We start from the raw sequence: 16792 nt of genomic DNA, 5'->3' as shown, positions 1-16792 counted from the left end.
GTCTTGGGAACCTTGGAGGTTTGATGGTGGTTGGTGACAACGAAGGCGGCTGAAGTCTCAGGAACCTTGGAGGTTTGATGGTGGTTGGTGACCATGAACGTGGCTGAAGTTTCCAGAGCGAGCCGGGCACAGAGCAGCGAGGCAGGTAATGCCGGGGCAGATAGTGGTATCCATGAGGTCTCGCAGCCGGCCTGCTGCCTGTCTCTGGGTGAGTGAAGTCCAACTCCTCGGTGTAAGTTCCTTAGAGTGAAGGCAGCGTTGACCATCTGTTGACTGCCCCGTGAGGCTTGTTGTGGTCCTCAAGCTCAGGGAGTCAGTTGTTGGAGGTGACTGGTGTGTTACGCCTCCTCTCCTTGCCTTGGGTGTGAGGGTGCGTGCGTCTGCACGTGGGTTCACAATCCGTGTGTCCAGCGGCGCAGCCTCACACTGCCCATTGCTTCCCACTCTTTGTCCTGATTCCCCTGGGACGGTCCTGGTCAGACACTCGGTGGCCTCTGAAGGAATCTCGGGCCTCTTAGCTTGTCTGGATTTGAAGGATGCGGAGTCCACCGCGCATGCGCAGGGACATCTACCAGGCCTCCACCAAGCAGCTGCTGGAGGCAGGGCCTCCATCACTACAGTCTGGGAGCGGTCTTGAACCGGCGCCAAGCCTGCCCCTGCATGGACGAGATGCCAAGGCTGACAGCTGGCAGCAGCTCACTTACACGGCCCGGTGCGGGATGAACCCCCGGGAGGGCCTGGACCTGGAATCCAGGGACCCCCGGCGCCCCTGCTCCTGTCACCCCCTCTGGGCCTGCATAAACTGTACTTCCGGTGTCCACATCCGGCTGTGTCCCCCCCACGCTCTGGCACCCCCTGAAGATGCCTCCAGGACACTCCGAGTGACCGTGGGCTCGCTTCCTCTCCTCCCGGACACTGCTCTGGGGACATTGAGGCCGGAGCAGAGAAACGCCAGGATTTGAAATAAAAACAAAAGGGAGGAGAGCCGGGGGGCTTTTAAAGGGCTTGAGAGCCTTGTAAACAGACCTCACAGCTCGACCGTGGGCAACACCACGGAGGAGGGCCCCTCCCTGGCTGTGGGCAAGCCTAGGCGCCCGACCCCCAAGGGTGGCTCCCTGAGGGGTGTCCCTCTCAGTGCGCAGGGGTGAGAGCTGCCAGGGGCTTCTCCCTTCTGAGGGTCCTGGTGAACTTCTGAGGGGTGTCCCTCTCTGTGCACAGGGGTGAGAGCTGCCAGGGGCTGCTCCCTTCTGAGGGATGTCCCTCTCTGTGCACAGGGGTGAGAGCTGCCAGGGGCCGCTCCCTTCTGAGGGATGTCCCTCTCTGTGCGCAGGGGTGAGAGCTGCCAGGGGCTGCTCCCTTCTGAGGGATGTCCCTCTCTGTGCACAGGGGTGAGAGCTCTGCAGGGGCTGCTCCCTTCTGAGGGATGTCCCTCTCTGTGCTCAGGGGTGAGAGCTCCCAGGGGCTGCTCCCTTCTGAGGGGTGTCCCTCTCTGTGCGCAGGGGTAAGAGCTGCCGGGGGCTGCTCCCTTCTGAGGGGTGTCCCTCTCTGTGCACAGGAGTGAGATCTGCCAGGGGCTGCTCCCTTCTGAGGGTCCTGGTGAACTTCTGAGGGGCGTCCCTCTCTGTGCACAGGGGTGAGAGCTCTGCAGGAGCTGCTTCCTTCTGAGGGGCGTCCCTCTCTGTGCACAGGGGTGAGAGCTCCCAGGGGCTGCTTCCTTCTGAGGGATGTCCCTCTCTGTGCACAGGGGTGAGAGCTGCCAGGGGCTGCTCCCTTCTGAGGGGTGTCCCTCTCTGTGCACAGGGGTGAGAGCTGCCAGGGGCTGCTCCCTTCTGAGGGATGCCCCTCTCTGTGCACAGGGGTGAGAGCTCCCAGGGGCTGCTCCCTTCTGAGGGGTGTCCCTCTCTGTGCACAGGGGTGAGAGCTCCCAGGGGCTGCTCCCTTCTGAGGGGTGTCCCTCTCTGTGCGCAGGGGTGAGAGCTCCCAGGGGCTGCTCCCTTCTGAGGGGTGTCCCTCTCTGTGCGCAGGGGTGAGAGCTGCCAGGGGCTCTCCCTTCTGAGGGGTGTCCCTCTCTGTGCGCAGGGGTGAGAGCTGCCTGGGGCTGCTCCCTTCTGAGGGGTGTCCCTCTCTGTGCACAGGGGTGAGAGCTGCCAGGGGCTGCTCCCTTCTGAGGGGTGTCCCTCTCTGTGCACAGGGGTGAGAGCTGCCAGGGGCTGCTCCCTTCTGAGGGATGTCCCTCTCTGTGCACAGGGGTGAGAGCTGCCAGGGGCTGCTCCCTTCTGAGGGGTGTGCCTCTCTGTGCACAGGGGTGAGAGCTGCCAGGGGCTGCTCCCTTCTGAGGGATGTCCCTCTCTGTGCACATGGGTGAGAGCTCTGCAGGGGCTGCTCCCTTCTGAGGAATGTCCCTCTCTGTGCACAGGGGTGAGAGCTCTGCAGGGGCTGCTCCCTTCTGAGGGATGTCCCTCTCTGTGCACATGGGTGAGAGCTCTGCAGGGGCTGCTCCCTTCTGAGGAATGTCCCTCTCTGTGCACAGGGGTGAGGGCTCTGCAGGGGCTGCTCCCTTCTGAGGGGTGCCCCTCTCTGTGCACAGGGGTGAGAGCTCCCAGGGGCTGCTCCCTTCTGAGGGGTGTCCCTCTCTGTGCGCAGGGGTGAGAGCTGCCAGGGGCTGCTCCCTTCTGAGGGGTGTCCCTCTCTGTGCACAGGGGTGAGAGCTGCCAGGGGCTGCTCCCTTCTGAGGGGTGTCCCTCTCTGTGCACAGGGGTGAGAGCTGCCAGGGGCTGCTCCCTTCTGAGGGATGTCCCTCTCTGTGCACAGGGGTGAGAGCTCTGCAGGGACTGCTCCCTTCTGAGGGATGTCCCTCTCTGTGCACAGGGGTGAGAGCTCTGCAGGGGCTGCTCCCTTCTGAGGGATGTCCCTCTCTGTGCACAGGGGTGAGAGCTCTGCAGGGGCTGCTCCCTTCTGAGGGGTGTCCCTCTCTGTGCACAGGGGTGAGAGCTCCCAGGGGCTGCTCCCTTCTGAGGGGTGTCCCTCTCTGTGCGCAGGGGTGAGAGCTCCCAGGGGCTGCTCCCTTCTGAGGGGTGTCCCTCTCTGTGCGCAGGGGTGAGAGCTGCCAGGGGCTCTCCCTTCTGAGGGGTGTCCCTCTCTGTGCACAGGGGTGAGAGCTGCCAGGGGCTGCTCCCTTCTGAGGGGTGTCTTTCTCTGTGCACAGGGGTGAGAGCTGCCAGGGGCTGCTCCCTTCTGAGGGGTGTCCCTCTCTGTGCACAGGGGTGAGAGCTGCCAGGGGTGAGAGCTGCCACTGTCTCGGCCCCGTTCATCCTCTGGCTCGGCCCGTTCATCCCCTGGCTCGGCCCGTTCATCCCCTGGCTCGGCCCGTTCATCCCCTGGCTCGGCCCGTTCATCCCCTGGCTCGGCCCGTTCTGCCGCTGGCTCGGCCCGTTCTGCCGCTGGCTCGGCCCGTTCATCCGCTGGCTCGGCCCGTTCATCCGCTGGCTCGGCCCGTTCATCCGCTGGCTCGCCCCGTTCATCCTCTGGCTCGGCCCGTTCCTCCTCTGGCTCGGCCCGTTCCTCCTCTGGCTCGGCCCGTTCCTCCTCTGGCTCGGCCCGTTCCTCCTCTGGCTCGGCCCGTTCCTCCTCTGGCTCGGCCCGTTGATCCTCTGGCTCGTCCCGTTGATCCTCTGGCTCGTCCCGTTGATCCTCTGGCTCGTCCCGTTGATCCTCTGGCTCGTCCCGTTGATCCTCTGGCTCGGCCCGTTGATCCTCTGGCTCGGCCCGTTGATCCTCTGGCTCGGCCCGTTGATCCTCTGGCTCGGCCCGTTGATCCTCTGGCTCGGCCCGTTGATCCTCTGGCTCGGCCCGTTGATCCTCTGGCTCGGCCCGTTGATCCTCTGGCTCGGCCCGTTGATCCTCTGGCTCGGCCCGTTGATCCTCTGGCTCGGCCCGTTGATCCTCTGGCTCGGCCCGTTGATCCTCTGGCTCGGCCCGTTGATCCTCTGGCTCGGCCCGTTGATCCTCTGGCTCGGCCCGTTGATCCTCTGGCTCGGCCCGTTGATCCTCTGGCTCGGCCCGTTGATCCTCTGGCTCGGCCCGTTGATCCTCTGGCTCGGCCCGTTGATCCTCTGGCTCGGCCCGTTGATCCTCTGGCTCGGCCCGTTGATCCTCTGGCTCGGCCCGTTGATCCTCTGGCTCGGCCCGTTCATCCTCTGGCTCGGCCCGTTCATCCTCTGGCTCGGCCCGTTCATCCTCTGGCTCGGCCCGTTCATCCTCTGGCTCGGCCCGTTCACCCTCTGGCTCGGCTCGTTCACCCTCTGGCTCGGCTCGTTCATCCCCTGGCTCGGCTCGTTCATCCCCTGGCTCGGCTCTTCCATCCTCTGGCTCGGCTCTCCCATCTGCTGGCTTGGCTCGGACCCTGCTATTGAAGCTCACACGCCTCTGGAGTCAAGCTATCCAGGCTGATAGCCAGAAACCGGTCCTTGGATGCTTGATTCCGGTCTGGGAAAGACATGGTTTGGTAGTTCGGACTGGACTGTTCCCATGAGGCACAGGGTCAGAGCTGATTTGCATATAGCCAGTGTCTAACCCAGGGTGGTGTGGTGAGCAAAAAAACGATGGATTTAGGCCCAGATCCTTGTACTGGGGTGAATGTATGACATTGTTCTACATTCTGTCCATCAACTGTGTTTTTTGCAATTTTCACCCCGAGTGGGCTGGGTATGCTCAGACGTGAGTCCCAGGCTCTCCACTCCTGGCCGTCGTTCACTGAGCCTAACTCCTGGTTTTCGTTCACCTAGCCTTCCTTCCTTCACGATTTACTACTGGTTTTTGTTCACCTAGCCTACCTTCAGGATTTACTCCTGGTTTTTATTCACCTAGCCTACCTTCAGGATTTACTCCTGGTTTTAATTCACCTAGCCTACCTTCAGGATTTACTCCTGGTTTTTATTCACCTAGCTTACCTTCAGGATTTACTCCTGGTTTTTGTTCACCGAGCCTACCTTCAGGATTTACTCCTGGTTTTTATTCACCTAGCCTACCTTCAGGATTTACTCCTGGTTTTAATTCACCTAGCTTACCTTCAGGATTTACTCCTGGTTTTTGTTCACCGAGCCTACCTTCAGGATTTACTCCTGGTTTTTATTCACCTAGCCTACCTTCAGGATTTACTCCTGGTTTTAATTCACCTAGCCTACCTTCAGGATTTACTCCTGGTTTTAATTCACCTAGCCTACCTTCAGGATTTACTCCTGGTTTTAATTCACCTAGCCTACCTTCAGGATTTACTCCTGGTCTTTGTTCATCGGGCCTAACTTGAGTATTTATGGAAGGGGATGCTCTGTACCCTTAATGCGCCGTGCCTTGGGGGTAATTTACTCCTTCTGTGTGTTTGCCTTTCTTCTGCTGCACCAGTTCACCCACAGGTTCTGCTGCTGTGTAAATCCGTGCTCGGGTGGGGGGCGGCTGCTGTTCCCCTCAGTGACACAGTACCCTTCCCTTCACAGAGGGCCATCAGCCCATCCTCGTGTCTGCGGGGTCTCCATGTGATGAAGGCCTCCAGGGGTCTCAGGGATGGCGGGGTCTGGAGCCCTCCATGCTTTTGAGGTGGGCTGTGCCTGTGGAGGTGTGGCCTCCTAGGACACCAGGGACCTCTTGGAAGAGGCTTCCATGACTGACTGGGGAGAGAGAGGCCTTCATGACTGACTGAGGAGAGAGAGGCCTTCATGACTGACTGCAGAGAGAGGCCTCCATGACTGACTGAGGAGAGAGAGGCCTTCATGACTGACTGAGGAGAGAGAGGCCTTCATGACTGACTGAGGAGAGAGAGGCCTTCATGACTGACTGAGGAGAGAGAGCTTCATGACTGACTGAGGAGAGAGAGGCCTTCATGACTGACTGAGGAGAGAGAGGCCTTCATGACTGACTGAGGAGAGAGAGGCCTTCATGACTGACTGAGGAGAGAGAGGCCTTCATGACTGACTGAGGAGAGAGAGCTTCATGACTGACTGAGGAGAGAGAGGCCTTCATGACTGACTGAGGAGAGAGAGGCCTTCATGACTGACTGAGGAGAGAGAGGCCTTCATGACTGACTGAGGAGAGAGACTTCGCCTTCATGACTGACTGAGGAGAGAGGCCTTCATGACTGACTGAGGAGAGAGGCCTTCATGACTGACTGCAGAGAGAGACCTTCATGACTGACTGCAGAGAGAGACCTTCATGACTGACTGCAGAGAGAGGCCTTCATGACTGACTGCGGAGAGAGGCCTTCATGACTGACTGAGGAGAGAGGCCTTCATGACTGACTGAGGAGAGAGGCCTTCATGACTGACTGCAGAGAGAGGCCTTCATGACTGACTGCAGAGAGAGGCCTTCATGACTGACTGCGGAGAGAGGCCTTCATGACTGACTGAGGAGAGAGGCCTTCATGACTGACTGAGGAGAGAGGCCTTCATGACTGACTGCAGAGAGAGGCCTTCATGACTGACTGAGGAGAGAGAGTGGCCTTCATGGATGACTGAGGAGAGAGGCCTTCATGACTGACTGAGGAGAGAGAGGCCTTCATGACTGACTGAGGAGAGAGAGGCCTTCATGACTGACTGAGGGGAGAGAGGCCTTCATGACTGAGGAGAGAGGCCTTCATGACTGACTGCAGAGAGAGGCCTTCATGACTGACTGCAGAGAGAGGCCTTCATGACTGACTGCAGAGAGAGGCCTTCATGACTGACTGCAGAGAGAGGCCTTCATGACTGACTGAGGAGAGAGAGTGGCCTTCATGACTGACTGCAGAGAGAGGCCTTCATGACTGACTGAGGAGAGATGCCTTCATGACTGACTGAGGAGAGAGAGGCCTTCATGACTGACTGAGGAGAGAGGCCTTCATGACTGACTGAGGAGAGAGGCCTTCATGACTGCCTGAAGAGAGAGAGAGGCCCTCATGACTGACTGATGAGAGAGGCCTTCATGACTGACTGAGGAGAGAGAGGCCTCCATGGCTGACTGAGGAGAGAGAGGCCTCCATGGCTGACTGAGGGGAGAGAGGCTTCCATGGCTGACTGATGGGAGAGAGGCCTTCATGACTGACTGAGGAGGTGAGGCCTTCATGACTGACTGAGGAGAGAGGCCTTCATGACTGACTGAGGAGAGAGGCCTTCATGACTGCCTGAAGAGAGAGAGAGGCCCTCATGACTGACTGATGAGAGAGGCCTTCATGACTGACTGAGGAGAGAGAGGCCTCCATGGCTGACTGAGGAGAGAGAGGCCTCCATGGCTGACTGAGGGGAGAGAGGCTTCCATGGCTGACTGATGGGAGAGAGGCCTTCATGACTGACTGAGGAGAGAGAGGCCTTCATGACTGACTGAGGAGAGAGAGGCCTTCATGACTGACTGCAGAGAGAGGCCTTCATGACTGACTGAGGAGAGAGGCCAGGCCTTCATGACTGACTGAGGAGAGAGGCTTCGCCTTCATGACTGACTGAGGAGAGAGGCCTTCATGACTGACTGAGAAGAGAGGCCTTCATGACTGACTGCAGAGAGAGGCCTTCATAACTGACTGCAGAGAGAGGCCTTCATGACTGACTGAGGAGAGAGGCCAGGCCTTCATGACTGACTGAGGTGGGAGGCCTTCATGACTGACTGAGGAGAGAGGCCTTCATGACTGGCTGAGGTGAGAGGCCTTCATGACTGACTGAGGTGAGAGGCCTTCATGGCTGACTGAGGTGAGAGGCCTTCATGACTGACTGAGGTGAGAGGCCTTCATGGCTGACTGAGGAGAGAGAGGCCTTCATGGCTGACTGAGAGAGGCCTTCATGGCTGACTGAGAGAGGCCTTCATGGCTGACAGAGAGGCCTTCATGGCTGACTGAGGGGAGAGAGGCCTTCATGACTGACTGAGGAGAGAGGCCTTCATGACTGACTGAAGAGAGAGAGTGGCCTTCATGGCTGACTGATGAGAGGCCTTCATGGCTGACAGAGAGGCCTTCATGGCTGACTGAGGGCAGAGAGGCCTTCATGACTGACGGAGGAGAGAGGCCTTCATGACTGACTGAGGGGAGAGAGGCCTTCATGACTGACTGAGGAGAGAGAGGCCTCCATGGCTGACTGAGGAGAGAGAGGCCTTCATGACTGCCTGAAGAGAGAGAGAGAGGCCCTCATGACTGACTGATGAGAGAGGCCTTCATGACTGACTGAGGGGAGAGAGGCCTTCATGACTGACTGAGGAGAGAGAGGCCTCCATGGCTGACTGAGGAGAGAGAGGCCTCCATGACTGACTGAGGAGAGAGAGGCCTCCATGGCTGACGGAGGAGAGAGAGGCCTCCATGACTGACGGAGGAGAGAGAGGCCATCATGACTGACTGCAGAGAGAGGCCCTCATGGCTGACTGAGGAGAGAGAGGCCCTCATGGCTGACTGAGGAGAGAGAGGCCTCCATGGCTGACTGAGGAGAGAGAGGCCTCCATGACTGACTGAGAAGAGAGAGGCCTTCATGGCTGACTGAGGAGAGAGAGGCCTCCATGGCTGACTGAGGAGAGAGAGGCCTCCATGGCTGACTGAGGAGAGAGAGGCCTCCATGACTGACTGAGGAGAGAGAGGCCTCCATGACTGACTGAGGAGAGAGAGGCCTCCATGGATGACTGACTGAGGAGAGAGAGGCCTCCATGGCTGACTGAGGAGAGAGAGGCCTCCATGACTGACTGAGGAGAGAGAGGCCTTCATGGCTGACTGAGAGAGGCCTTCATGGCTGACTGAGAGAGGCCTTCATGGCTGACTGAGAGAGGCCTTCATGGCTGACAGAGAGGCCTTCATGGCTGACTGAGGGGAGAGAGGCCTTCATGACTGACTGAGGAGAGAGGCCTTCATGACTGACTGAAGAGAGAGAGTGGCCTTCATGGCTGACTGATGAGAGGCCTTCATGGCTGACAGAGAGGCCTTCATGGCTGACTGAGGGCAGAGAGGCCTTCATGACTGACGGAGGAGAGAGAGGCCTTCATGACTGACGGAGGAGAGAGAGGCCTTCATGACTGACGGAGGAGAGAGAGGCCTTCATGACTGACTGAGGAGAGAGGCCTTCATGACTGACTGAGGGGAGAGAGGCCTTCATGACTGACTGAGGAGAGAGAGGCCTCCATGGCTGACTGAGGAGAGAGAGGCCTTCATGACTGCCTGAAGAGAGAGAGAGAGGCCCTCATGACTGACTGATGAGAGAGGCCTTCATGACTGACTGAGGGGAGAGAGGCCTTCATGACTGACTGAGGAGAGAGAGGCCTCCATGGCTGACTGAGGAGAGAGAGGCCTTCATGACTGACTGAGGAGAGAGAGGCCTCCATGGCTGACGGAGGAGAGAGAGGCCTCCATGACTGACGGAGGAGAGAGAGGCCATCATGACTGACTGCAGAGAGAGGCCCTCATGGCTGACTGAGGAGAGAGAGGCCTTCATGGCTGACTGAGGAGAGAGAGGCCTCCATGGCTGACTGAGGAGAGAGAAGCCTCCATGACTGACTGAGAAGAGAGAGGCCTTCATGGCTGACTGAGGAGAGAGAGGCCTCCATGGCTGACTGAGGAGAGAGAGGCCTCCATGGCTGACTGAGGAGAGAGAGGCCTCCATGACTGACTGAGGAGAGAGAGGCCTTCATGACTGACTGAGGAGAGAGAGGCCTCCATGGATGACTGACTGAGGAGAGAGAGGCCTCCATGGCTGACTGAGGAGAGAGAGGCCTCCATGACTGACTGAGGAGAGAGAGGCCTCCATGACTGACTGAGGAGAGAGAGGCCTTCATGGATGACTGACTGAGGAGAGAGAGGCCTCCATGGCTGACTGAGGAGAGAGAGGCCTCCATGACTGACTGAGGAGAGAGAGGCCTCCATGACTGACTGAGGAGAGAGAGGCCTCCATGGATGACTGACTGAGGAGAGAGAGGCCTCCATGGCTGACTGAGGAGAGAGAGGCCTCCATGACTGACTGAGGAGAGAGAGGCCTCCATGACTGACTGAGGAGAGAGAGGCCTTCATGGCTGACGGGGAGCCGTGGCCCCCGCCCTCCCTGATGGATGAAGCCCGGAGCTGGGTAATCGAAGCCGCCTGCCAGGCCCCGTCCCTGTCCATAAACCCCGAGGGTGGGGGCTGGGGGTCCCGGGCGGAGGGGCAGCGCCATCTGTACCCCTTTAATATGCAGACGGGTGAGGGGGCCGGGGCCATATATCATCACACAAAGAAGGGGCCATAATGGAGCTCTGGGCGGCAGATGGGGCTCCGGGGGCCGCGGACGGTGACGTCTGCATGGAGCACCTCTGACGGGGTGTGTTTTCCAGCCTGCCTTTCCTGCTCTTACCCGGTATTCGAAATAAACCTAACGGGACTGTCTCCACCCGAGAGGTCGAGCTCTCTCACCTCGTGGTATTGTCTCATGCCGCCTCTTATCGAGACCTTTCATTGCAGCCCATGGGGACTATTTTACGTGTTCAATTAAACTGAATCATCACCGGTTACATGCATGTATGAGATGAAGAACGTATTCATACAGAAAGCCCTGTTTTTTCCTTTTCTTTGAATTGCTGTCGTTTTTTCTAATGATTTATTCAAAATGCAAGCACGTCCTATTGGCTTTGCCAGCGCTTGTTTGAAATGTATTCCTACGTAGTGGGCTGTGCGCCCCCTGTTCTCACTGTCGCACAGCTCCCGTTTCCCTCTGGTGTCTGGTGACAAGACGGCTCAGTGACCGGTCCAGGGTGCAGCTGCAAGACGGAAGGGGTGCGTTCTTCTCACAGTGAGTGTGTAATGCATGCATTACACGGTGTAGTGCTGCTGCAGGGCGGCAAGGGTGCTTTCTTCTGACAGTGAGGGTGTAATGGGTGCATTACACGGTGTAGTGCTGCTACAGGGCAGATGGATCGCTTTCTTCTCGCAGGGAGGGGGTAATGCATGCATTAAACAGTGTGGTGCTGCTGCAGGGCGGCAAGGGTACTTTCTTCTGACAGTGAGGGTGTAATGGGTGCATTACACGGTGTAGTGCTGCTACAGGGCAGATGGATCGCTTTCTTCTCGCAGGGAGGGGGTAATGCATGCATTAAACAGTGTGGTGCTGCTGCAGGGCGGCAAGGGTACTTTCTTCTGACAGTGAGGGTGTAATGGGTGCATTACACGGTGTAGTGCTGCTACAGGGCAGATGGATCGCTTTCTTCTCACAGTCAGGGTGTAATGTGTGCATTACAGGGTGTAGTAAAACTAAAGGGGATGATGGACGGAGTGTTGAACATTGCAAGCACTCACCCCCAGTCAACTGATCTGGGTTTAATCCATCATCATTTTGTTGCTCACTCTGCCACCCCAGTTCAGACGTGGCCATATGAAATCAGCCTTGTCCCTGTGCCTCATGGGAACAATCCAGCCCGAACTGCCAAGCCATGTCTTCTCTGGACTGGAAACAAGCCTCCGAGGACCGGTTTGGGGCTCATAGCCCTCATCAGCAAATCTATCTTGATTCCAGTGGCACAGTGAGCAAGGGAGCCATGTCTAGGCATACCCGGCCAACTTAGGGCGAACAAAGCAAAAGCAAAGGGTATGATTGACAAAGTGTTGAACATTGCAAGTTCTGCATTCTGTCCATCAATTGTTGTTTTTAGGTCGAGCTGGAGAACAATGCGAAGCATTGTCCAGCTCGACAACTAATGTTTGCATTTGTCACCCCGAGTGGGCTGGGTATGCTCAGACGTAGGTCCTGTGCTCTCCACACCACTGGAATCAAGCTATCCTGGCTGATGAGGGGTGTTAACCTAAAACCGGTCCCAGGATGCTTGTTACCAGTCCAGGGAGGACCTGGCTTGGCAGTTCGGTCTGGACTGTTCCCATGAGGCACAGGGTCAAGACTGATTTGTATATGGCTGGGTCCAAACTGGAATGGCATGGTGAGCTAAAGAAAGATGGATTTAGGCCCAGATCTCTGTACTGGGGTGAATGTATGACATTGATCTGCATTCTGTCCATCAACTGTTCTTTTTGCATTTTACGGGGTGTAGTGGCAGCCCCTAGTGTGACAAAGGGCCCCCTCCTCGGGGTCCTTTTACCCCTGTTCTAGGGCTGCCCTCTTTCCTGGTACGCAACCCCCTTTCTTGTCGAGGGTACCCTGGCCTCGCATGCAGGAATGGCTGGATGTAAGGGGGCGGGTTCATTGTTGTAGTTCACCGGGCCTGGGTTTGCACGACATTGCACTCATGCGGTTTTATATGCTTCCTAATCTCACCCTACATATGGGCTCCACATTTCATCCGAAAAAGGCGCCTTCAGGGATTAGGCCCTGAGAGCAACCGTGCTCTTCCTGGGCCAGCTGACGTCATTGTTCCCTGAGTGACGCCAGCTGCTCTGATGTCACGGACGTACGGGCGAGGCAAAGACCACTTGCTGACACGTGCGCTTACCCGCATGTTTGACTTATTTGCCTGACTTTTGCTTCACACCAAGATTTGAAAACCACAGCGACCCCCAAACAACATGCTCCACAGGCGTCCAGGGCAGCATGGGGAGCCCGGACAAGGGCCCGGGGGGCTGACGCATGCACGCCAGAACCTGCGACGGGCGTTGCAGCCTTTCATCCTCCCGAGGTACACGAAGCAAGGGCAGCGGCTGTAATCCTGGGCACATGCACGGACAGCAGCTCCTTTGGGACCCCTGTTCTTATAGACAAAGACCACCTTCAGTGCACATGAACATTATCACTGTCTAGCCTCGGGGTGGGTTTAATGCACAAAGACCACATGAGCCAGAACCAACGACCAGTGCACGCATTGTACAGAATGAACATCTCAAGCAGACCCCGGTGGGATGTGGACCCCGGACCCTCTGTGTGTCTGTGTCCTGCAGGTGTCCCTGTGCACCTTTGCCCCGATGAGAAGCGACCTGGACCCTGTCGAACCCGCTGCACGCCAGCCGAGCTGGAGCCGACGGAGGCGCTCCAATACTTTGTTCAAATACACTCTGGAAAGGGCTTTTCTTGTGCAGCACATGAGACTAGACTCTGATAATAATGTTCATTATGTTAAGTGTATACACTAATTAGGTCTCGCGCCTGCGTTGCAGTGCGCAGCAGTGCCCGTGCAGCGAGAGACCTCTTGGAGGGGGTTTAGAAACGGACCTAGGAATCGCACACGCTCGTGCGTGTGCTTTTCCTTTTGGCCCAGGCTATTGGCCTTTTTTGTTTTTGTTTGTTTGCCATAATTACATTAAATGAAACTGAGTTCTGGATGAACCACTTTTCTTTTATATATTTCATCCTTCTGGGGTCGAGAACATGAGTGCCATGAAGCTGGGTCATAGTAACATCCGTTGTGTCAGCGCCAAGTGTGGAGGTGTGCTTTACACATACAGCTTTCATGTAACACTTGCTTCCTAGGAGTTGTCCGGGTCTGGTAATCTCTCGACCCATCAGGCATGGAGCCAGGGGCCGCTCTCCTGCCCCCTCTCACCCTCCCTTCTCCTCTCACACTCACCACTGATCTACCCAGAGCTCTGGAAGACCACCAGTACTACCTAGCATCCAGCGTACCACGGATGAACCCTGCGCCCATCCTCATGCCAGGCAGGGCATACCAACCCAAACATCACCAGGTGTCTCGGGCTGCAGTCTGCCATGGAAACCTCGGAATCGTGCTCAAGTGCCAGCTCCGATGCCTCAAAGCACTAGAAAGCCCCGCTGTTGCCACACGCTGTGCACCATTCAGATGCTGGAACTGTTATTTCTCCCAGCCTGTAAATGGAATTTACTGCCACCCATCTCCAGCAAGACTGGTGCTCTGGGCCTCTTAAGGATGAAAGACAGAGTCATCCCGGCTTGTAGAGATTCACACCTGTGACCATCGGGATTCAAATAGAACCTTGAGGAGGTGTGTGGACCATTGCGGTGTCCTGCGCCTGGGCTGCCCCCTGCTGGCTGGCTCAAATCCTACAGCAGGAGGTTGGAAGGCCAGAGCTCCTTCAAGGCGTGAACAAGTGGTTAAGACCCGGTGCCACACAAAGGTTGTCTGTAGAGGATTGCCCTATAAACCAAAACTACCCAGACATACAAATAGGTCTGTGTGTTTGCATACACCGTGGATGCTAATGGACCATAACAGCAGCACCCACGACATAGGCCTGCAAAGGCACCCCTACCCCCCTTCCCCCCACACCACACTCACACACAAAGACTGCATATTAGAGAAAAGAACAGTGTTTGAAAGGTTGCAGACTTTGTTTCATTTCAAAAAGTTTAGACTTGCCAAGAAAAGACCGGACTTCCCAGGTTGTCACACGTCAGCAGATTATCCAGGTGGGTTTTCTTTGCATTTATAACTACGGGTGCGAGGAAGCAAGTGAGGAGACGGGAGTGGATACATCGAGTTTGTTTCTCGGCGGGAAGACAGGGGTGGATAGGAGATGCTCTTCGACTTCGGTTAAACCTTTGTTGTTTAAAGGCCTCACCCAGGACCTACACACTCAACACAATTCTCAGTTCTCCCTTCAGAATAAATGCAATCTACCACCCACCATGTGGTAACACGGCCTTTGTCAAGAAATGCACAGACCTCATAAGTGACCAAATAGCCCAAAGCGACAAAGTGATCTTTCTGGGAGACTTCAATCTTCACTGGGGCACCACAAAAGACTTTGCAATGAAGCACGTCGCCAAAACCAACACACACTAAAGGCTTCATTCTAGACCTATTCTCTAAAGATGTCATGCTCTCAGGACAGGATCCCGTCTCTGTAGACTGATCCGATCACTCTTTTATTCCCTTCACCCTGCGACTCTCTCATACCAGGATAACGGGACAACCAAAAAGAGCAACTACCTGCTTTCAAGACAGCAGAAACACAGACATACATATTCTTAGCATAACTGCTCAGAAGTTACCACCCTCCGTTGGTCCCACCACAAATTTGAATGATGTGACCTTCCACTTTTAGACTGCCTCTCTGATGAGCTTCATTTTATAGCTTCACTCCAAACCAAAAAGAACCAACCTTAACCATCAGCACCCTGGTTTAACAAAGCTCTTTACAAGGAAAGGAAAAGAAAAGCCTTAGGAGTCTTAGCGAAGAAATGGAGGCGGACGCCCTCCACCACTAACCTCACTTGCCTCCGAAATGCTAGGTCCCTATACAAAAAACACATCTTTTAGAAGATATCAACCTCTTTAGATTCTTGATGGACTCAGCCAAGAATCGACAAGGCAACTCTTTGATCTTACCAGAACCGCCGACAACCCCTTGACGCCCACATCCATCGAATTCGAAGACCCACCATCAAAATTAGGGACGTTTCTACAGTTCTTTGACTCCAAAGTTTAACTGCGTCTACACAATGACGTTCATCCTACCTCTCCCCTGGCGTGCAAATACGAAGAGACTTGGCAACTGTTTAATTCCATTACAGAGGAAGGCTTACTCCAGGTGATCATGAAAACAAAACTCTTCAATTGTAGACCCAATCCCAGGCAACATTGCCAAACACCTTTATTAGGTTTTGCCTGGCGAAAAGATGCGCTCTGCGCATCTTTTTCGCGCAGGCGAAATCCTGATGAGATCTGTAGTGTGGCTTTGGGTCGGCCCTCGTCATTGATTGGCTGGCTCCATAAATGGAGCCTAGCCATTGGACGAGGGGCCTGTCCGTCAATGCCGGACCAGATTCGGGGGCGTTCCCGCGTTTCTTTGGCTTTTGCCGACGTCACGCGACGTCAGCCGAAAGCCGGGAACGCCCCCGAATCTGGTAAGGCACTAGTGGCACCCCGAGCGCTCTACCGCCTCCTACTACGGTTCAAACGCTGCCTCCCTGATTGCCGCCGCTGCCTGGGGCCGAGAATAACATGAGGACCTCGCCGGGGCCGCGGAGAGCAAGAACGAAGGAGCTGCCCTCCCATTGGCTGAGGCGGTCGAGCCCCCTCAGTGCCGCCGCGCTAGGAGTGGTTCTCGAGCCGCCGCGTCATCGCTGGAGCCGTGCTGCGATTGGCCGCAGCTTCGCCACCATCGGAGGCTCGCCCTGAGAGCGGCGCATCCATCGGGAAACTTCGCCGCCCGCCTGCCTGAGCTAGAGACGGGCCGCCGCGCTGCCCGCGGCGACCCGGAAGTGACTAGCCGGCCGGCCAATCCTAGCGCGGCCGGCCGGAAGTGCCCGCCCCCGCCCGGGGGAAGAAGGAAGACGGCAGCCCAGGAGAAGAAGTATGGCGGCCCACGCGGGGCTCCCGTGGCCTGGAGGGAGCCCCGGGAGAAGCGGAGGACGTTGCCGGTCTCCCATGCTGAAGAGGGAGACCGGAGAAGTGCCCAGGAGATTGCCGCTGTCGCAAGGAGCCCCCGCCAGGACGGCGGCCCAGGAGAAGAAGTATGGCGGTCCACGCGGGGCTCCAGTGGCCTGGAGGGAGCCCCGGGAGAAGCGGAGGACGTTGCCGGTCTCCCATGCCGAAGAGGGAGACCGGAGAAGTACCCAGGAGATTGCCGCCGTCGCAAGGAGCCCCCGCCAGAGTGCCCGGTAAGTTACATGGGCTACCGAGCGCAGCAGCACCACCACCAGAGGCTTGGGGCTCGGAGCCACACCATGGTGGACCTGGGCGGCTGCCCCAGGAAACACCTCTGCGAGCCCCTGCTGCCCCCCGCCCTGCTCTGCTGGGCCCTGCTGCTGCTCTGCTTGGGGCTCAGAGCCGCACCATGGTGGACCTGGTGGAACCTTAACAAAGGCAAAACCATTGCATTGTAAATGCTTGTGCTAACATGCTTCCCCGCTGGACAAAACTACTAAATATCTCAGCCAAGGAACATTTCCAGACTGTCCTCAAAACTGCATAAGTC

General features: G+C 56.9%; 1 protein-coding gene across 2 annotated transcripts in view; it reads left to right on the top strand.

The window, feature by feature from the left end:
- The window catches only part of LRCH4 (leucine rich repeats and calponin homology domain containing 4), a 464731-nt gene that overhangs the window by 40305 nt on the left and 407634 nt on the right, over positions 1-16792 (top strand). The window lies entirely within an intron of this gene.

This window comes from Lissotriton helveticus, chromosome 12 (genome assembly GCF_964261635.1).
Source record: "Lissotriton helveticus chromosome 12, aLisHel1.1, whole genome shotgun sequence".
Classification (NCBI taxonomy): domain Eukaryota; kingdom Metazoa; phylum Chordata; class Amphibia; order Caudata; family Salamandridae; genus Lissotriton; species Lissotriton helveticus.
This window is presented reverse-complemented; position numbering and strand designations above follow the sequence as displayed.